Consider the following 22,397-nt stretch of genomic DNA (forward strand, 5'->3'; position numbering starts at 1 on the left):
CAAATTACAGAAGAGAGAAAGGACTTATGATCTATTCTGATGATCAACACTAAACTCCTGGCTGACAGATCAATTACGTACAGAGCTGCAGCCACTTAAAAAGATTTGTGCAGAGCTGAGTCTTCTCAGCTTCAGTCCAAATTACCTAAGAAAACTCGACCAATTAAAAGTGATATAAAATATACTGTGCAACAATAACAATGAAATACATACTTAGAGACTTTTAAATTGTAAGGTCTTAGCATTCTCTGAGCACTATAAAATACTATCAAGAGGAAAAATAAAAAACAAACAACACACACCACACAGCATGTTTGGATTAAGGCTTTGTTCACTAGCAACTAGTATTGATGTTAAAGGCAATATTTTGGTCACAGAACTCATCTAAGAAGTTAATAAGGTAAAAGATAACTAAGTATAAATGAAGCAGGGTTTTAGTGCTAGATATGTTAGTAATTATATATAGTAGATAAAAATTGTCTGTACTGTAAAAATCAGTTCCAGGTTCTTAACTTAAAAATCAATTTCTCTATAGCTTTTCTAAAATTACAAAGAACTTATGGAGGCAAATTTCCCACTTCTTAACGAACTGCCCAGCTCAGTTCTGATAGTAGTGGGATGCTTTAGAATAATCATAGGAAAAAGAATATAAATTAGTCATTCAGAGAGGTTGCTGAGACCCACTATATCAAACCTGTGTGTGTGCTGGAGTATGATTTGCCTGAAGTCTACCACCACTTTGAACAGTTACAAACTAACTCCAAGCCTATTTTATCTCTACCAAGAAAAATCCTTTGAAATGCCTCCAGTGACCCATCAGCCAGGTAAGCGAGGAAAGTCCAATATGAGCCCAGGGTTGAAGAACCTCATTAGCAAGTCATATTTCAGCATTTCTAGGTTTCTGTTTATCATCCCTGGAGTTCACTCTTCATGCACAACATTAGCCCCATGAATTCATGAATAGATACAAAAGACTTATGGACATCATTAGGAATATTTCCCTCCACACAGTTGCTTTTCAAATGTCACTAATCGATCTCACAGGTCTGCTGCACAGAGCACTTAATTTGCTTTGGAAATTTGGGAACAGAGTCCAATCAAAGACAGTATATTAAGCATACATGCTTAAATTTTATGAAATCTAAACATTTTTAGTGTCATTTATATTCCGTCCTATCCTTGTGACCTTCAAAGGAAAAAACCTGCCTTAACCAAGAGGAATGGAAAATACTGATTTCATTTGAGCACTCCTTTTTTCCATTGCTTTCAAAAACTTACAAAGAGGGGAAAGAATTAAGTTCAAGCTATAAAGTCTGTTTACTAAAGCAACTTTTACTAAGGCTGTCTCTGCACTTCAGATGTTAAGATACTTCTTGTTCTCTGCTGAATTTGCTTTAGTAATTTCACCTAAACCCTTCTCTGCTTTGGGTTTTATATTTGATGGGTTCAAGATGTTGCCAAACTGACTACATCAAAGTTATTTTAAAATATAAAGAGAAATATGTATGTCTTCGGAATTAGAAATACTGAAAAAAAATTACTAAGCACGCAGAGGTGATCTGTAAGGAAAAGGTAAAATAGCACAAAGTATGGAGGAGATATTTGGCATGGAGGGAACATGAACAGTGTGTATAACGAAGCAAAGATGCCAAAGGAGTCAAAACAAAGATATATGAAAGTACAGAGAGACAGATGGTTGGGTAACACAACACCTTGAGGGGAGAGGAAGCATGAAAAAACACACAACCCATGTCAGTGTGAAAAGAATAAGCCAGAAAGAGGAAAAAAAACCCAAAACAAAACACAACACAACCTTCAGGAGGATAAGAAGAAGAAAACCTCACAGGGTGACAGAAAAGGATCACCCATCAAGCAAGGACAAGTCCATCATTATATTGAAAACTAAAAGAGAATATACAGAAAGGCTCTGAAATTTCAAGTATACGATAATAGTTAGTAAAGCTAAATCTTGGAATTTTACGAGAAATCAGGGGAAGATTGTCTTCAGCCACTATTTCCAAGTGCAGAGCCAGGGGCACAGAGGAAAGAAGAGCTGAGAGAAGAGTCCCTTGGACTGAAGGGACCACAGATGATGACAGTCTGTCTCCATGGCCTCAGCTTCCCATTTCCTCCTTCCCAGCCACAGCCACTACCCCTGGAATGAGTCACGTGGGCTTCCTATAAGGGCATCGCCCTAAGGAAAAGCATTTGCAATACCAAAACCTATTTTAAGGGAGGGAACAAACCCATAAAGGTGATGGTAGACCAGGCTCTGCTCCAGGCAGAGACCCCATGGGATGCTGGGGCAATGGGACAAGGCTGGGGACAGCCTCCAAATCTGGAACTGCATCCTTGTAGGTCAGGTTGTGCACTGCAAACAGGTTTTCTTGAGCGTTCATGCGGAACAGGAAAGGTATGATGTAAAAAGGGAGGGTGTTGATTCCTCTGCAATATAGGGGAATAAAGAAAGACTTTTTCTTAAGAAAAAGTTTTATTGCCAGAAACAAAAGATGGTGCTCCACTATCTCACTATCTCCTGGTAGAGAGGTATGAGAGCTTTTTTGTTAACAATCTTTTTTTTCCCCCCAATTTGGAGATTATGCTTGCGTGCTTTGAGCACGTAGCCAGTGCAACAGGAAAACTGCACCACGCTGCATTCTCCCTTCACCAGGCAGGGATTTTCACATCATCTGTTATTCACATCACAGCTTGCTGCAGTGATTCCAGGAAGACCTCAAAAGAGCATTGTCCTCCTGTCATGAAATGGAAGGGAATATGATTTCCCAAAAAAAGGGCTCAGAAAACTGGAAAGCCAAACAGTGCCGCATCCTTGTGCAGAAACCCTGTGTCTTACAGAAGACAATGCCCAGACAAGTGAATCAGACTAAGATAAATATTTTGAAGTTTAACTATGGCATCAGGCAGAATCACATAATTTTTAAGTGTTAGTCAAGCTATTTTCTGTCCTACACAGCTAAACAGGAATTTAGGCATGAGAAGACTCCTGTACACATCTCTCCATAAAGATGAGACATTAGCAATAAACTGACTTTGTCAGCCTTGTTCTGTGGGTGCTGATGCCACTCACCAATCAGTGCTGACAACAGCGGCTATAATTGATGTGGCGATGTGGTGATGTGATCATGGCTGCCCTCACTCACCTCCCACTGCTGTTTGTTTCTGACCCTTTCTCCCCAGTTATGGCATATATCATATGTGACCTTTACAAAAAAAAAGAACACAACACCACCAAAAAACACACAAGACAGGCTGCATTTGTATTTTGGATACACTTGAAAGCTCACAAGGAATCCAGGTCCTGTGCTGCAAGGCACAGAAAAAAAATACACACTCTTTTGGCTTACTTAGATATATGTTTCATAACCTAATTAACAGCTTGAGCAATTTGCTCAAATTGACAAAGGAAACAGCAGGGGCAGAAACTGAATCCAGGTTACTTTGAGTCCTAATTTAGTTTAACATTTCAAAGGCGATTTCATACTTTGCTCTCCCTAACACACCCTGCACTCACTTTTTTCCTGCATTCCCATCCTGTATTTGGATCAGCTCCATCTCCACTGAAGCAAAATTCCCTTTGACAGAGCCTGACTTTAAACAGGCACAAGTCTCTGCTACTCTCTGGCTACAGGAAGGTAAGGATTATTTTAAAAGCTGCTTTTTGTCTTATTTGGCTTGCAGTTTTTCAGGAGGAAGGAAGGGGGTCTCAGATGAGGAGTGGACATCTATACCTACTTCTGCAAAGAGGATTTGGGCCCATAAATAAGTGACATATTGTCACTGGAAAGAGAAAGTATAAAGAACTTTGGGGTGCTACATCACAGCATTAGGCATTTCCAATCACTAAAACCCTTTCAGTCCTTTTAGGTATAATGTTTATTGTTCTGGTTTACTGTTAGTAGTACCAAAATGTTGCCCATGAAAGACTTTTAACAAAAATTACGAACATGGAAAAATGCACAGGAGAGACAACAGCATCGCAGCAAATTGTTCATAAGTACAGCTACTCTGGGGTTAGGGTTCAGGAGCCCGATAGAGCTCACACTTGCAATAGACAAGATGGGAAGGAAAAAAAAGCAGCAGCATTGGGAAATAACAGCGCAGCTTAGGGGTTCCCACATCTGAGCTGCCACTGATTACAGAGAGGAGTCGTCCTTCAGCAAGGGTACCAAAAAGTGATCCCTTTCCTGAAAAGAAGGAACTGTACTTTGGAAAATGTCTGCAACTTTAATTACAAAATATAAAAATCCAAGGCTTTTACAAAAGCTACTAGAGGAAGAAACCAGAATAACTTCTCACAAAATAAATGTCTCCTCTCACATAAAACATTTTCCTTAAAAACCAACTCACTGTACAGGATTTGGTGATATTTGAAATAATGAACACAGCATAAAAGTTCACAAGCTGATTAACACAATTACTATTAATTTGATCCTGATTGCTGCAGCAAGGATTTCTGATTAAGCCAGTCTACTCTGCAGTTTCCCCAAATTTTCTTCCGTGCTTTGAATATCATGGGGCAAATAACCCAAACTCAGCACCTTGCTCACAGACAAGTTATCTCACTAGGTGTGCAACAGCCTCAGCAATCCCAGTTAGTGCCTTATAGGAAGCGACTTAGTTTTGTCCCCCACAAACTATACATTCATTAACATCCATGGGGTTAACTACATAAATTGCAAGTCCAGTCTGTTCTTAACAATGTTTTCACAGTCTTCTTCCATATACATAATAACTTAGCTGAACATACAGGTTCAGTTTAACAGGGAAGAACTATGGATTTCAATTAATTCTTAACTTTTCTTGCTTTTCCTCTCCCTACCCCTGAGAGAAAGGAGGAGGTAAAAAGAAAAAGCCGTTCCCTTTGAGCTACACATATTTCCATTGAATCAAGATAGAATACAAACAAACAATACGTATATACCAGACATACGATAATAACGAATCATCTCTATTTTATATACTCCCCTCCACACACAGCAATTTGAGACCCAAGGCTTTGCAGTACAGCTCCCAACGCCTTCTACTCCCCAAAAATTGGATACTGATATCTACTCAACAGCACAGAAAGCACACAGATCTGAAAGAGTTTTGTGACATGATTCCAGGCTGAAATAGGATGTCATGCTGCAAGAGGAAGAAAAAACTGGTGTTGGGTTTTGTTTTGTTTTTCTCCTCTCTCTCTCAACTCTTTTCCTTCCCTCCCTGGAGAATCCCTAATGAGAAGAGCAGCATTATCACAGGGAGGCTGTGCCAAGAAGAACACAGAGGACATAGGACATTTGCTGATGTCCTTGAGCAGCCAATCCTGGTTGTGCTCAATCAAAAGGCTCCACAAGACTGTTGCTACGTGGTGATTTAATGGCACTTACTGTGACAGCTGAGCAAAAGCAACGCTTTCAGAAAGTAATTGCTTACTGCCAGGAGGCATTTTATTGGGCCTACCTGCAGTTAAGTTCAGATACATGCAACAAACTCTGTATTTTATTATTCTTATGCTCTTCCCCAACGGGACATCGCTGCCTCCAAAGTTGTGCTTCAACTGAAAGCCCAGAAAGCTTCAACTAACCGAAAATCTCTTTAGAAGCACAAAGTAAACACATTACAAAATAACCTAATATTGTCTTATTGGCCATGTGTATCTGGCGCTCTAACCACAGTCACATCTTCCCAAAGGCAAATCCTGTAGAAGCTAGGTAACGGTTTTATTGTGACCCAGAGGAAAATTAGGCATAGATTTTAGAACTGGAGATGTTCCGTCTTCACTGTATGGAAGGTAGGTAGTTTGTCAGCTTTTTTGGATTCCCTTCTCTGCATTATTATCACTTCAAACCTCTCATCATTCTCACAAATGCAGGTGTGTGTTTGATTCCAAGGTCTTCACAGGCCAATTGTTTCACTTAACACTAGTTTACAAGGACAAAATGCCCTCAGGTAGACCAGTTCCTATCGCCAGCTGAGGGGCCAGATCCATCTATACCATTTCTATCTGAAGGAAAAACCTTGCAGGATTATTTTCCCTATCAGCTTTTCCTTCTACTGGGTAAATCATGTGGCCTATCAAAGCCATTTCTGTGATCTCCCTTAACAAAGCATTTGAAGGTGATATCAAAGAATTGCTGCTAGTGTTACACATATTACAGTAAGCCCGCAATAGTGGATGTTAATGCATTTGAAGATTGGGAATGTTGTCTCAAGATAAAAAACAGGCAGTCTGCAGGAATCAGCAAAAATCCACTTAATTTCACACATGTATAGCCACCAACGCGTGTGCAATGAGATTAGGCGATGCCCTTGTCGGCAAACTTATCATAACTTTCTCCAAATAGCAAATCCCTAATTAGTTTATACTGTGGTTTTGCAAGGGGTAAGCATGGCTGGGGAAGAACAAACACTAGCTGATTTCACAGGAACATGCTTGCTTAGCTCAGGCTTAGCCATTATAAGAAAGTAAATACTGTGTAAAAAAGCACTCTGATGGAAAGATCCAGATGTTTTGTTTCAGCATCGTTTGCAGATTTATCTAGAAACTTCCCAAACCCACAGCATCTCAATAAACTGCAGATAGATTACATCATTACTAGAGGCTGTCTCTTAATCTAGATGCTATGTTGTTGACAAGTGTATCAAATTTTACACTTACTGGTCAGTTTGCAACTCCAGTGGCATGTTTTCTGAAGCAAGTTCATGTTGCTTACAGCTGGGAGAGCAACAGAGAAATAGTTGCAGCATCCTACATCTAAGGAAAAGGCAAAGGCAAAGTTCAGAAAAGGAAGGCTGAGCTCATTTCTGTAGACAGCAGAATGGTGTTCAAATGCAAGGGAAAAAAAACATCTTTTGGTACCTTCCAGATGCCATCAAGTCTGGGGAGTGAACTGCAAGACTGATGGGGGCTTCTGATGTGTTAAAGTGGTTTGATTAGATTTTCCTTGAAGTCACTGGAGGGAGGAGATGAAGGTTATGGTGGTTCTTCTGCAAACGAGGCTGCAAGGTCAGGGGGATCTGCTGGCCATGACAGCACCAGGTGCTCAGAGCAGGGCCAAGATCCTCAGTAACAAGCAAGCAAACGAGGAGAGAGGTACATATGCATTGTAAATAAATGAGTGAACTCCTACATAACACTCATACCATGAGTTGCATTAAGAATAAAATGTTTTGCTTTCAATGCAGTAAGAAAGGAATGAAACTTCAGTTCTGCATACTTATTTTAAGAGTCAATACCATCTTGAATGATTATGCTACACACAAACGTGACAAATTTATCCTTCAGCATAATCAAATCAATTCTAAGAAGCTAGTCATCTGTCTTCCTCCACTTTCAGTAGCTTTGGTTAATAAATATCAGATAAGTAACTTCTAAATTACTTCTTAGTTCCCTGGCTTTTTAGGCTGAAACTGATTCCCTATGGTCTTCCCCTTTTAAATATGCACAGAGAGCTGTTAAGAAGAGATGTAACAGGGAATGCGGAGGCATCAGCTGGGCCATTTATAATTTTACATTCAAAGTAGTTTTCCAAGTGTTCTGCCTGTCCTGAAATCGCCACCTCCCAAAACCAACAAGCACCGTCCCGCTCCAGTCCAGACCTTCACCTCCATTTGTTGCAGCCTTCTTGGGTCACCTGAGCAATTCAACCCTGACCTTTTAGCTTTTAGCATTCTGCAGATTACATACCTGGCAGCTTTAGCTCAGTATTTGAGAGTAGCTTACATTTGCCATTTTTTATCCTCCAAAAATAAAAGGTTTTTTTAGAGCAATGATGTGCTTCTGCTTACCCACAGAATTTAAACAAGGGCAAGGCTAGTGACAAAAAAAAAAAGAATATGCATATACACTTTTAACTGTATTTTAAGTAGTGCAGTAATAAACCAAGTCCAACTGTAAGATACTGGGATATTTTTCACATATTATCTATACCCACATCTCTCATGTGATGACTCTCTGGAGTAACCATTTTTATTATTATTATTGCAAGTTATATTGCTCAGCACCATGGGATATATATGTAAATGAGAAACATAAATGTACCAGTTAAAAGCTGCCAGATTGAACTAATGAGGGTGATATAGCAATGACACAGCTAAGTTTTGATTTTCTTTAAAGAGCTAATTAAGGCTTCTTAATTACCCCAACCAGTGAAAGTATTACCCTCTTGGATAGTTATAAGCAATTAAGATAAGCCATTTTCAAAATAAAAAGAATATAAGTTTCAATCTTTGAAAATCCCGACAGTAGCTGATAAATTATGTGGAAGAAACAGCTTCAAATAGAGAGAGGGGCACATAAGAAATGTCAGCCAGCTCCTGAGCACTTGGGAAATAAGAAACAGGCATTTCAAGATATGTTGAGGGTTATTTTTCCATTTCACTTTCAGAAGCAGGTAAGAATGATTCAGTTGGTGGTAGAAAAGCCCCAGTGAATTTCTGTGAAAATATCTGAGGCACAAAGAAGATTCTTCATCTTTGGTATTTTAGGAGCAGAAGGACACAAAGAGACTACAGACCCCTTAAGAGACAGTGATGAAGGTTTCACAAATACCATCATGTTAGATATCTAAACACTGCAACCATGGCATTCGAAATTGTCATGACAGACCAGGAAATGCCATGGGGAGTTTGAATAAAGGTCATGGTCAAACAAACAGTCCTACTGAAGGAATTAAGGTCTATGCCTACATTTGCCCAACTTGAAGCAGCCAAGTCCAGTTGCATGAGACAAAGCACCACAAATTCACAGCCAAACTGTATGTTTATAAAAGGTTAAACACTCATGATCAGAATCCATAGCCATTCTCTCTCCTACAGACCACTGACAAGGCCTTTAAAGTCCTTCAGGAAGAGTAAAAGATGTAAAATACATACACAACATATTTTAAATTAATGAGCCTATAGGAAAAAAATTGAATTGGCAACACTAATAACAAACTTCGTGATCAGCCATTTGCATTTGCAGCTTCTGTCCTTCCAATGCCGTCACTTCTCTGGACCAGCTGAGGGGACTAATGCCACCACCTGCGGTAACATCACATCCTTAGGCTCTTTGCGACAACAAGCACCAAAACAAGACAAGAATTATCAAGTCACAAATCTCACAGAAAGACTTACCACAGGTCATACAGCAAGTTCCACACTGAGCAGAGCAGGGAATCCAGTGTCACTGTGAAATCATCCTGGTTTTGCTGCTGTACAAACTCTTCTTCCTCTACTGGAGTTGCTCTTTGACTTAGTTCCTAGCCCTGTTGCTAGACTTCATCCCTTGCCACATGTATAGTACATAATAACACAAGCCAAAAGGTCTCATCACTTAAAAAAAAAACTCCTGGAAAAGGAAGTTTTCTTCCTTAAAGCAAAGAAATTTTCACAGATGAGAGCGTGGCAGAGCTAAATACCATCTCTTGGATTTAACCAGAGGAATAACCTCCTCCCTTGCTACTCACTGATAATTTGTAAGGCTCCCCATTGCCCTAATCCCACATTTCCTGAGTTATCATCTGATTTATCAGGTGTTTTGAGTTGCTCTGATATTTAGAGCAGCAAAGGCTGATGTTTTGCTTGGTCCTGAATATCCTTTTGAATGCCCGGGAGAACCTTTTCCATGCAGCACACTTGCCAGCTTTCTCTTACCACAATCAGAGGTGTAGGAGATTTGTCACAGTATCATAACACAAGTTGAGCTTTTCTAAAGGCAGTTAAGAACATGAAGAGGGACATTAGCTAAGCTAAAGGGTATCTCAGGTTTATCTGACTTGAGACTAAACTCCGTTAGGACAACTCTGTCAGGAGAAAAAGGGTTAAAATAGAAGATGAAGCTTGATGATTGACACTCTGGATTAAGAGTTTACAGACACATACACAAACCCAGCTTCCCCTGATCTTCACGAAAAGCTGTGGACCGTGGGGAGCCCAGCAGAGCTCTCTGCTGCACCATCAATAGACCTCACCAGAAGCCATTGAGCGGTATCTACAGTACAGATCTTACATACTCCATCCTGAGACCTTCTCAATTTTGGCATATTATCACACAGCTCTGTTGCATTTTGACTAATAACAAGGGAAGTTCCACGGCATCGATCCCATGCTGTCACACCCATCCTTTGTGCTAAAACGAAGCGCTGGCTGCACCGCGCCAGCTCTGTACCCAGGCGCTGGAGCAGAGATTGTCACAGCGATTAACAGGATGAAAAATCCCAGGTCCTGCCATGGAATTAAAAAAACACACATGTGCTTGCACTGTGAGCTGGCTGAATAGCCACAGCCAGCAACAATCCCTTTTATTTTCATATGCTGCAGCAGATTCCAGAAATTCTGTTTTAGAGCAAGCCCAGGGCATAAATAAAGGAGTCAGCTGGCCAGAAGGAACAAAATCCAACGATATCCTCTGCTTATCATGTACCTTCATCCACAACAAAACAAGTGAGTCAATCTGAGAGGAAAGAAGCTCAATCAGCAGCCCTGCACCAGCGAGCATGGCTTGCATATTGTATTGTTCCAGTGGTGTTATCAGTAAAGCCTGGGTGTCCAGTCAGCGCAATGCTCATAATTGTTTTTATCCCCTTGAAAACAAGGTGGTTAGAAGCAGAATTAAATTGATTTGTGAACAATGTTTACCCTTTTTCTCACCAGCAAGCAGACAACCAATTAATGACATTAAAGATTAATTAACAGGGAGGCCTGTGCACTACCTGCCAGACTAACAGTTATAGTTGGTGTTATATATTCTTTCCTCAGCAAGGCAAGTACCTGCAGTTTCACTTGAAGGTTCTCTTTTGAAAAACTAGAGTGCAGCAAAATTGTGGAAAATGGTTTAAAAAAAAAAAAAAGTGTATAGGATGATGGTTTTTCAGCAATTATTTGTTAGCACTTTGTTTGCAGGGAACGGTGCAGAGTGCTTGATGTTTTTGGGAGCACTTGGCCTAAAATGGAGTGGAAATGTAGTCAGAAAAGTTGGGTGTGTTTGTGTAAGTTGGAAGGAGGGAGAAAGTATATATTAGGCATTTTTCTCACACACATGCCCCACACCTGCTCTTGACAGCTTGTTCCATGTTTCATATCAAATGTATAAATAAAGTATATACATTTTAAATATAAATGGAGTAACGCAAGTCCTGCCAACTCCCCATTTCTGTTTTTAGACACAAAAGCGCGGACATAGAGCTAGAGATCCATGTGCGCAGGGACATATAGTCACCCACTTAGCTTTTAAATTCTTCTCATCGTGTAAAGTTGCAAACAAACTCTTCTCCCCTGAGGTAGCAAGTCTGCTAATTATAATTTTTGCCCTGCTTTTCCTTTTATTTTCAGACCAATTTATTTTTCAGATGTACATGAAGAGCTTTTTCTTTACTGTTTTTTTGCTGCTGAAGGATGTTGAGGACATTTTGCTTAATTTTTTGTAAAGTTCCAAAGAGACTGCAAAAAACCTCAGATCATGGCTCCTACTCTTGTGCTCCATTTTTTTCTATGCTGATTTTATTAATTCTAATAGGTTGGAAGTGGAATCTTTTTTTCTCTCTTCCTCTCTACTTTAACCCAGTCTACACTTGCCCAAAGTTGTTCCCCTGTACACACAAAGTAGTCTCCAAACAGTTATTTTTGTTTAGCATGAGGGGAACCAGTTTCTGGCTCGTTGTTGTACTCACTGCAGATGTTTGGCAGAGCCACAGCAGAGATGGTGTGGAGTGGGTAGCAGGAGTGATTAGGAATCAAGGAGGGGCTCAAGCATTTTGCACAGGATATGAAAGAGCTGAGCAGCACAGCCAAGGGCTTCATGACTCACTGCAAGTCAGCAGCAAGCGAGCTGGAGACTGGGATCAAACAAAGCCAGCTTGATCCACTCCTGCAGAGGATGCTCTTGTTCTACAAAGCGTTTTGCAGAGGCTCATTATCTCCACAACACAACCCCTCTTATGCAGCTTTGATCTTGGCCACCAATGTTCATTCATCTTTCTCTTTCTCCCACCCTTGCTCTTCTTTTTCATCTCACTGAAGCTCACCTTGTCCCAGGTTCTGCCCTGAATGTGACGTCCCTACATCTTCATTTGCTTGCTCTGAGATGCATCCCATCTGGTTCCCGTCTCTCCCCCAACAAGACCTTGAGGTTGCACCAAACCCCAGAGTGTCCTCTGTACATGCTGCACATCAAGGTGAGCAACAGGCAATGGATTACAATTCTGGGTTGAAGTGTGCCTGGGAGATGCTCTCACGCCTGCTAAAGGGTTATGACCCAGTGCATGTGCTTGTTCAGAGCTTTCACGGTGACTCAGACTGACAAGCCAGGACAGTACGGAAGATACGTCTGTTGGACTGAAGGCAACGACTGCAGGAGTCAGCAGGTGATTCAGAGGCTGTTTCAATGCTCTCCAAGAGAACAAAAAGAGAAAAACAGCAGCTGCCATCATAATTTAATTTTTCAATTAAAAAAAAAAAAAGCGCAAGTTTTCATCCAGCTGCAAGCCAGAGGGCTTGAAACAAAGAGTTGGGTGGCATCCCATGGCTAGCATGTTTCAGTGTGCCTCAAGAGAAGACCGTAAAAGCCATCTCTGGCCCTAAAAATCTCTGTACAGCCTTTGAGTGTCTCTGGATGTAGGAAAGGGGCTTTACACAGAGGAGGCAGGTTTGATGGTCTACACTGCAGCTCTGCCTCATGTCCAGAGGGACAACAGCATCGGCACAGCCACCGTCACCTCTCCTCACTTTGGTTCTCTGGCCGCACAACAGATGAGCCGTGCAGACTTTCTGTCCTCTCCTTCAGCTGGAGAGTCATAAAGACAGACAATGATTCCTATTATTAATCGTCAACTTAGTGTTCATTTCTGAGGCTTCTTTCAGGTTTGATAAGAATCTCCCACTGCTGAGCCGAATGGTGCGAGGGTCACCTGAGCCAGGAGAACCTTTATCACTTTCTCTTCCTTCTCCAGGGAGATAATAACAGCCAAGATTTTAGTTCAAGCTTATTAAAGTGCCCAGTTATCTGTTTCAGCATGGATAATTTAATCAGACAATTTAAATATTTATGAGGCTGCGCTTTATTGTCGACAAAAGATAAAAATTTGCTTTAAGTGCTATTCAGAATAAGAATTTTAATGATGATTAAAGATGCTATTGGTAACTACACTTGATATTATTATTCTTAGCTCCTAGGATTACCAAACCATCATAGAGGACTGCAAAGGAGACCAGGAGCTGGGATGAAACATGTCTGTGCAGATCTTGTAATGAGATCCAAGGCTCAGCACATCACCTAGACCTCTTCCAAACAAAAATTGTATTGTCTGTATTCAGACAATAAAGCCAGGCAAACAGAAGAAAAATCCTTTCAGTCCCCGTCATTTAAAGACAAAAACCACAGCATCTGAGCCTGCAACAAGAGCGCTGCACAGACTGTACATGCAGTTGTGGTTTGCAAGTCACCAGGACTGAAGTGTAAATCTGAAAGGAGAATTCAGCTGTGCTTTTAACACCCCATACACCTTGCAAAACAGCCAAAAAAAGGCCAGTTATGCATACTTTTGAACAAGGCACCAGTTCATTTTCACCCTGGATCAGCAGGGAGGTATATTTAGCACAGGCTTCTCTGTTACAGACGAAGCCTGTGCGTTTCCCAAGGTGAACAGCTTTGCTCTCAGGGGTGCAGAGATTTCAGGGTTTCTGCCAGAAGGGGCCTTGATTCCACAAGGTGTTTACACACTCAGCCAACGCTGAGCACATGGACAATATTCGTTGGTTTAACGTTATGATAAAATACGTTATTTATCCAAGGTCACAGCTTCTGAACTCAATATTTTACTTGAAGCAGACCCATTAAAAAAAAGAATAAAAAATGAAAGTGTGTGTGGGGAGAACCCTGCTTTCTACTTCACTGGATTTTAATTTTTCCTAATCTTTATGACCAGTAAAGCTCAAACAATTTGCAGGCATATAAACCATGCATGCAAGAACAGTAAGGTTGTAAGACTGAACACACAGAAAACAATACAGCCTATCAACTACATTTGTTCCGCCTCACATAACTTAAACATTTTAAAAATATATTCACTTCCCTTCTTCATGTTCAAATTTTACTGCATCAATATTTTATTTATGAGTGCCAGCTACACAGATAGGCAGCAAAAGATATATATTTTATTTATGAAATATAAAGAGGCAGCAAATCTAAATTAACTGGTGGAAAACCTTTTACTTTGGGAATTTTTTATATTCAAGCGCTTATTAATGTTACTTTGATGCCATGTATCTTCTTAGCATATACTTCATGTGTTTGGAAATAAGACATAAGTGGAAGATGGATACTAATATTGCTACCATTATTTCTACTTTCCCTATCAATACTGATGTCTACCATTTTCACTAGAATAGACAATAAAAGGGTTTGAAAATGTCCTCTTATTTACTTTCTTTTCATTATTTTTCATGAGAAGCAACAATATGTACTGTCTAAAAATTTTGGTTGTATGTCAGAAAATATTCTCGTGTTTGTTAGCTTTGGCTGGATTTTTGGGGAGGGTGTCTAGTATTAATTTGTTTGACAAAAAACATTATTAAACACTTAGCACAAAAGCTATTACACCTTTTTTCTCACCATTCTCTGTCTCTCAAAAGCAACCCAAACAGCTCATCCTGCCTGTCACACGAACTGTACCAGGTGTCCTGTGCGTAATTATGCAGAGCTTCTCAGATTGTGCCTGGAGGAACTTTAAATTCTTTGGAAGTGGAAAGGAAAAATCTCTTGTCTTCATGATCAGATGAGTAATCCACTTTCAAGAAGAAAAAAAAAACAACAACATTTTTTAAAGATTTTAAAGCTTTGACTCATTTTCCAATCAGTCGTCTTCATTAACAAGTGTCTCTAAAATGCTGCTGATATGGAAAAATATTTCAACCTGTCAAGGACTTTCCTTTCTTCCTCCTGCACCCAATTAAGGCTCCTCCTGCAGTTATTCCACTGCATGGACATGGCTGAACCTTTTACAGACATATCCTTCCCTGTGCAGAATTGTCATCTACTTGCAATTCGGAGGCACTAAAACACAACAACTGTGAGCTGTGAAAACCCTTTTGGGGGCCGAAGCAGGGAAAACACAGCCCATCAAACCATTCTTCCCACATATTTTGTTGGGATAAAGTTGTACAAAAATTAGTTCAAAAATCCCACTTGAACTAAATTACACCTAACTAGTTGATCCAACTACAAATAAAGAGATAATACTGTCCCAGTAAACAGAAGAATGAGTTACTGCATTGTATTTGAGTGGAATCAAGTCCCAACAAGTACTTTCTTAAGCGTGTGCAAAGTGAATCAGGGCTGCTTTTTCAGTATGAACTCATTCAGAACTGTCTTATGAGACACCTGCTTTGCTTGCTTATTTACAGGAGCCCCACTGTATGGTTCCTGATGCCTTAGAAGATGCCATTATGGTTTTGAAAACAAGAGAACCAATACAGGATTTTTGGGTAGCAAAACTCACTGGAGTTTGTGAAATTTTGTTCCAACAGCTGTCATGTATCTCGCTCTCCTCCAGCTTATATTAAATGTTGAATTAAATAAGAAGAATGTATTATTTCTACTTCAATATTCTCAATAATTCACTTGAATGTTGCAAACCACTGAAAACTTCTCCGAAGCCTCATGAGTGATCCCTTGGGTCCAACAAATACTCTTCACACAGTCTTTCTTCTGGTTCTTCACCAAACCTTAGCCCTAGTAGGAATGTTTGGAATCATCATCTCCACAAACAAGGAAAGAGATGCTGAGGGACAAATCATCCTTTTCCTAGTTATCCACAAGGCCGAATGAGAGTGAACCCAGCCCTTTCATTTATCGCACCTCCTGTACACATCCAGGGTCCCAAGCCAGCAAACTTCATGTGGTCTCCTTGCACAAGCACTGTGATTTCCCACCCTACGTGAGTCTCTATATGGAGCAATGCTGATGCAAAGTCACTGGAGAATCTGACCTAAGCCTTCTCTTATTATCACTGAGATCACTACTTACTTCTGGGTGGGTTAAGAAAGAGGAAAGGGAAAAGCTGGGGTTGACTCTGTGACTGCTTTGTACATTTCAAAGCTATATATATATGTGTGTATGTCCATGCATCAAACAAACTCTTCCTCTCCTAGCTATCATCATTTATGAGGCAGAGAGCACTGAGACCGGTGCCCTTATGCATAATGGAGATGAGGCATAAATAGGAAAGTGCTGGTTTTGTCATCTTTGTTAACAATCTGCCTCTCCCCCTCGAAGGCAAGATGTCAGCTTGATAATTTATTAGATAATATCACTGTAATGTAATACGGTACATACTCTCCTTTGGGGACAGAAAATCAAATATTCACTTGTCACTAGAAAGGTTGATTTAATTGATACACATAACGATTCACCCTATTGCTTTAAAATAGTTACATAGGCTGTGTTTTTCACAGTAGGAATAGAGCAGTTTTAATTCAGGTAACTGGGAGCAATTGCTACATTGGCATGTAATATTTCATCAGCTCCAGACCCCAACCACCCTAAACATAAGCAATACCTATTGCTCAGACAGTTAGTGCGGCACCAGGACCAAGTGCATCCCTCCCAGTCACCGGCACCTGTTTGCCAGCCCATGGGATTCCCCCCAAAACCAGCAGCAGCTCTGGCCAGCTGGCAAGTGTCAGGAGCTGAGAAATTCCTCCTCAGCCCCATGGCTGGGGAAACAAGGGCAACAGGCCATGCTCCTGAAACCTGAGATTTCAGCTAAACCCAAGGAAGGATTTTGAGACTAAGCAAGACCTCCCAAGAGCAGGCATAGTGCCATTTGCTCTACCCCAGTGGGGAATTGGGTCTTGCTGGGGAGAAGGGTGGGTTGTTTTTTTTTTGTTTTGAGTTATTTATTAATTTCTCAGTGACCACTCTACTTTCTGTATGTATTGCGGAATGATAAAGAGGCAAAGATTACTCTTGCAGGGGTAACCAGACCTCTCAGAGCAGAGCTTGCCACCTCGCTTTGCCCCATAGCTCAGCTGTGCCCATCCATAGGGAGCAACAAGTGGCACAGAGGTCACAGCGATGGGGTCGGTGTCCCTGGTTCCAGGGGTTTATACTAATCCCTCCTACCCAGGGACAAGAAAGATGGAGGGAGGAAAATGTGTTGAAAGCATTTTCTTGAGCAGGTGTCGCCCTGCCAGCAAGATGGGCTGAACTGGAAAACCTCCTTCCCTTGTGCATTGGGTAGGCATAAAATCATAATATTGGGTTTCACTGGCATTTGCAGGGATGGAGGAACCAGCAGAGCCAGTACCTTGATTTGGTGTCTAACAAACCCAGGGACTCCTGAGCTGGGACACGTTGTTTCATTAGAGCCAGGCAGTGTATTTAGGAGAAGAGTCAGCCAACCCCATGCCTATAACTTTCTTACAAGTAGGCACTTCCGCTAATCAAAACTAATCTGCAATTTTCTGTCAATGTCAGTAAGCTGTTTTGAATGTGGAAATATTTGTATTTTAAAAAAAAGTGAAAACCAAAAACATTTTGAAAATGTTTTTTTTTCAGATGGAAGTGACCTTCATTTCACAGTTTGTGCTTAAACAAAAAAGAACCCAAATATTTTATTTTGGATATACAAAACCTTACATTTGTTTAAAAACATTGTAAGGAATTTTCAGTTAAGGGAGGGAAAAAAACCCAAACAAATCCATTTCACAGTAACCCGCAATTCAATGTATTGCCAGTTTTTCAATCTGGCCAGTGACCTTGAAAATCATAACTCTAGTTTAGGGTCTGTCTGTCTGCCTCTCCTCTAAGCGACAGCTAATGAATCAGATATGTGTTCTGGCACAGAATTAAACTATGTCCTTTTGATACAACAACTTTTACAGACATTTCTTATACAAATTCACATTCTTATGCTTCTTTGGGTAGTAATTTTACTGACGGTGTTGTTCCAAACCCATTCTGTAACACAAGTCCAGTATATAACCAAGTGCAGTTTGTTTACGAAGGGAACCCAGCTGCATTTCTTTTTTTACAGTTGCTTTCCAGGCTGTATCTGTACTGCTAATGAATAGTGACATCAAACACACATAAATTAGACTCTAGGCTGAGGATAATTAAATTGAGTAAGTTAAAAAAAAAAAAAACAAAACACACTATATCAACTAAATCCCCATTAGTAAACTATTAAATACATATAGTCTTCAAACTTTCAGCAGAACAATGGGTACAATGGGGGGATTATAGCAAGGTTTAAATTTTGCAGGGATGATTTGATATTCTATCTGCGCTGTGAGCAAGTCATGTTGCATCAGATCAAATCCCAATTTCATTCTATTGTGAAAAAAAAAAAAAAGAAATCTATTGTTGCCACCCTTTCCCCGCTACTTCTTCACTATGAGGATGTAATTTATCGATGTGCCCCAGAGAGTTTGTAGCACGGAATGGCTGTAGCATTATATATTTCTAATAGCTTCTTTGTTGCAGAGCCCTAGTGGTTAATAGGAAGATAATGAAAATATGGAAATTAAATTAGTTTGGTGCCAGGACTGAAAAGAATAGTTTTTTGAATTTGCAATACAGCAAGGTTATGAGCAAAATTTGGAAACAAAAAAGAAATGTAGTCACTGCATTATTCTTGGGAAGCTGGTAGAGTGGGGATTTCTCTGTTTTCTTGAGCTTGGAAAGAAATTAAGTGTTTTTCTTATCACTTATTGGTGGTAGGGATCTAGATTTTGAATAGTATATGAAAAAAAGGTTAGTTAAACAATACGATGTGAAAAGGCAAGATATTTATCAGTGAAACCAAAGTTTGAGTGATTAAGAGGAAAAAGAAGCATGTAGATGATCCTAAAATCCCAGGAAGATTTATTAGTTCTGTGAAAGAGAACTTCTAAATAGAGGCAAATTCCTTTTTGGCTTTTTCAGACTATGCCTAATTATCCCAGGGAATTCAAAGTTCATTATTGGTGCCAGACACTAAGAGAACAGAATTGAGAAGAACTTTGTAAGTCTGTAAAGTCTTATTTCTGGGTGTGAGCAGCAGCGAAGGAGAGTGCACATTCCGTGGGATGCTCTGGGGCATCAGCATCCACTGCTGTTGAATGCGTCCTACACTCAACAGTCTTCTTCACTGGGTCAATGCAGAGCACTGTGCCAACACGTTTACCTTAATTCCAGCAAGCCAACACTTGGACGAGCCTGCTCTGCTCCATGTCAAGATTGAACCTCCTCTAGTTCAGTGTCCACTGCAATTAGAAGCCAACATAAGAGTTCAACCAACTCAGATTCTCCATTGAAGCCCCATGATGTAGGTTAAAATGAAACAACTCATCCCTGCACACACCAAGGCGCAGTTCTTGATTACTCAATATCATATTGGTCATTCAGTTACTTTGCACAAAGTTTCCTTCAACCTCTGATTAAATAAAGAATATCCTAACAGTCTTGGAAAAAGATGTAACACATCAGCTTGCATCCCTTATGAGTCAGACAGGCAGTTAACAGAATGATAAATGAAACACTAATCACCCAGGCAGACAAAATGCTACTGCTACCCAAAACTGTGGTTTTTCTCATCGTAAACACAAAACAGCTATATTAAACCTGTAAATAAGATGATGATCTGCAAGAATGTGACTCCATGCCTGCTGTTAGTCACTAACTCCTGCCTATTGCAGCCACCTAGGGCTGGAGATCCCCTTACCCAAGAGATACCGTGGGTGTCCACAGATGCTGTCACTGGCTACCTGGTGATACCTTGCAGACCATGGGTGGAATAGCATTGCCCAGTGCTGTACTTATCTGGATTTACAATAGCTATATGCATTCATACCTTTTATATAGTCAAACATTATAAACATGCCAAGGTTTCTAAAGCTGGAACAGAGACTGTCCAATCAACTGCCTCACAAATAAGCCTTTCCACGGTTTCAGAAAATGAGAACTGCACCATATTAAACTTGACAAGTCTTTCAGTACAATTTCTCTATCTTGTCTTCCCCACACTCCTCCAAGAACTGTCACATAAATATGAGTAATAAAGAAATCTCTAAGTTACGCCAATAGAACAAAAGAAATATGAAGATTATAAACCATTGTGCTTCAGAAGAAATGCCAGTAACTTTCAGCCAAGTTTTCAACAGGACAACAAATGGAGCAAATTTGTTTCAGAGCTTCAAAGAGGACTTCAGCTCATCTCAAAAAGTTGATCTTTTTGTGTTGTGAGTGGTTGAGTCACCATCCTGGAAGTGTTCAAAAGACACATAGATGAGGTTCTTAGTGATGTGGTTTAGTGCCAGAGTTCGCTTAATGGTTGGTCTTCACTATCTTGAAGGTCTCTTCCAACCAAAATGATTCTATGATTCTATCTTCAGGTGAATGAGAAATCCCCTTTTGCTTTTACAGACATCCAACATTTCCATGAATGTCTCTGTACTTCCCATGGTCCAAGGAGGATGAAAGAAGAGATGGATCCACACGACTAGAGACATGGTTCCTTCCAGAAATATAAGTGCAGGATAAAAAGAAAGTTTTAGCAGAGTTGACCATCTCCAAAGGGGAAGGACACACCCCAGGAATCTGTTATCGCCTTCAGTCACGGTCCCAGACAGGTGACAGCACTCGATGGGACAAGAAGCTGAAAAGTGAAATCAAAGCAACTTGCAATTAGTGACTTTGTTAAACTTGGCCGGGATTGCAGAGGTCGTTGCTTCCTGAGATACAACGGCAGAAACAGCAACACCTCAAGTGGCTCTCTGTGGAAAAGGTACAAACAGCTACAAAAATGTTGTAGCAGTCATTTTTTTCCACCAGATATTTCAACCTCATTTCTGAGAATCTTCCTCAGAATAGTTTCAATATGAAACAAACATTGGCAGGATGTCCTCTGTGTTTTTTCATTCTCTTCATGTGGAAGAGCTGCTTGTACAAACTTCATTTGACGTTGGTGGAACAATTCTTGGTTTTGTGGACTAGAGAGAACCAGTGAAATCTTGGCTTCATCAAAACTAATTGCAAAACACTTGTTGCTGAAATAGGCCCACGATTCATCTCAAAAGTAAAAATAATAAAAACGATGACAGGAAACCGCAGGGCAGAAGTCTGGCATCTGGGAATGTCCCATATCAGGAGAAAACTGATGCAAGGATTATATTAACGTTAACACTACTGTCGTGATCATTATGATCAGAGTGAGAGTCTGATTTACTTAAATTAAGCAAAGATATGTATCTGTTTAGCATATTCGTGACTGCAATACAATATATTTCATCACTGTGGTTGCAAAATAATCTTTATTTTTTTCCATGGAAGATTACTCAAACCGCAATAATGTGTTTTCCCAAATTAAACAGATAACTTTACAGACTGTTGGGAAATTAAATACAAATAAACACAGAAGACATACCTTATTAAAAAATTAGCTTGTCATTTTTTAGGCTCTTCTTTTGATTTGCAAGTTAATAAAACCCACAGCCAATTGCCATAGGGAGGATAATTAATTAGCCATCTATAAAATTAATGTTGGCGGAGGGAGAAGGCTTTCACTTGAAATATTCATAGCACATGGAAGAAACATATTCCAGCAGTCAAGATGGTGTCAGAAGTCCACCACACAATCTGATGTCCTTAAATAACTGTAACTGTGTTTATTTTCCTGAAGGACAGTTCTGATGGTCATAAAAGATGGTCAAAGGAACAACTCAGCTTACCAGTTCTTCTGCTAAACGTAGTCACCCGTCTTCCTCTAGAGGGACAAAGAATCGCACCGCTGGATTCAGAAAAGGAGATGTGCAACCCCTCTTCTCCAGCCTGCTTTAAATTGAGTTAGTGCCAGCCCCAAGTCTCTCTTGAGACACCATACCGAGAACCACCTGAGCAATCTCCTGCCATTCACATGAATGCCCAAGCATGACCAGCTGCACCAGTTGAGCCCATCGGGAGATGACTCGAGACTCCCAGAGATGCATCTGGGTATGAAGTCGAGCATATATCTCCAGCACATCCTAAGGATCGGTTGAAGAGAGGTCAGTGAGAGAATTCATCCCCGGCCTAGTATTAAGTTTCCCACCAAAGAAAACCAGTAAGCCAGAAAAAAAATAATCAGATGAGATGGCAATGTCCCCAAAAGCTGTGTTATTATTTTAAAATTAAATACTTATTCCAAAGTGAATCAAGGCAATTTTAACTCTGCATGGAAGTTTCCACCCAGAAGGTTTGAATAACCCACTAATTTGGAGGTTTAATTAATTCATACCATTTTCTCTGTGTCCTTTTGCAGAGAGATCACATCTTCAAATTTGCACGAACGCTGCTAGCGGGAAAGTATGTAACAGTGGAGCAGTTCTTGGGACTGAACGTACTCTCATATCTATTAAAAATTTAATAAAAGACATAAATAACTAAACTCATTATCTCA

General features: G+C 40.2%; 1 long non-coding RNA gene across 3 annotated transcripts in view; it reads right to left on the reverse strand.

The window, feature by feature from the left end:
* Positions 1–17,558: 17,558 nt before the first annotated feature.
* LOC139828951 (uncharacterized) overlaps positions 17,559–22,397 on the reverse strand; it is a 71,315-nt gene continuing 66,476 nt past the window's right edge. For 2 of the 3 annotated variants that reach the window (XR_011741100.1, XR_011741098.1), the window contains exons 9-10: positions 22,236–22,349; positions 17,559–21,984 (exon numbers count right to left, since the gene is read on the reverse strand). This is a non-coding gene — a long non-coding RNA (uncharacterized lncRNA). The remainder of the gene's footprint in view (positions 21,985–22,235; positions 22,350–22,397) is intronic. The other variant, XR_011741099.1, reaches the window with a different exon arrangement.

This window comes from Patagioenas fasciata, chromosome 12 (assembly GCF_037038585.1).
Source record: "Patagioenas fasciata isolate bPatFas1 chromosome 12, bPatFas1.hap1, whole genome shotgun sequence".
In the NCBI taxonomy this organism is placed as follows: domain Eukaryota; kingdom Metazoa; phylum Chordata; class Aves; order Columbiformes; family Columbidae; genus Patagioenas; species Patagioenas fasciata.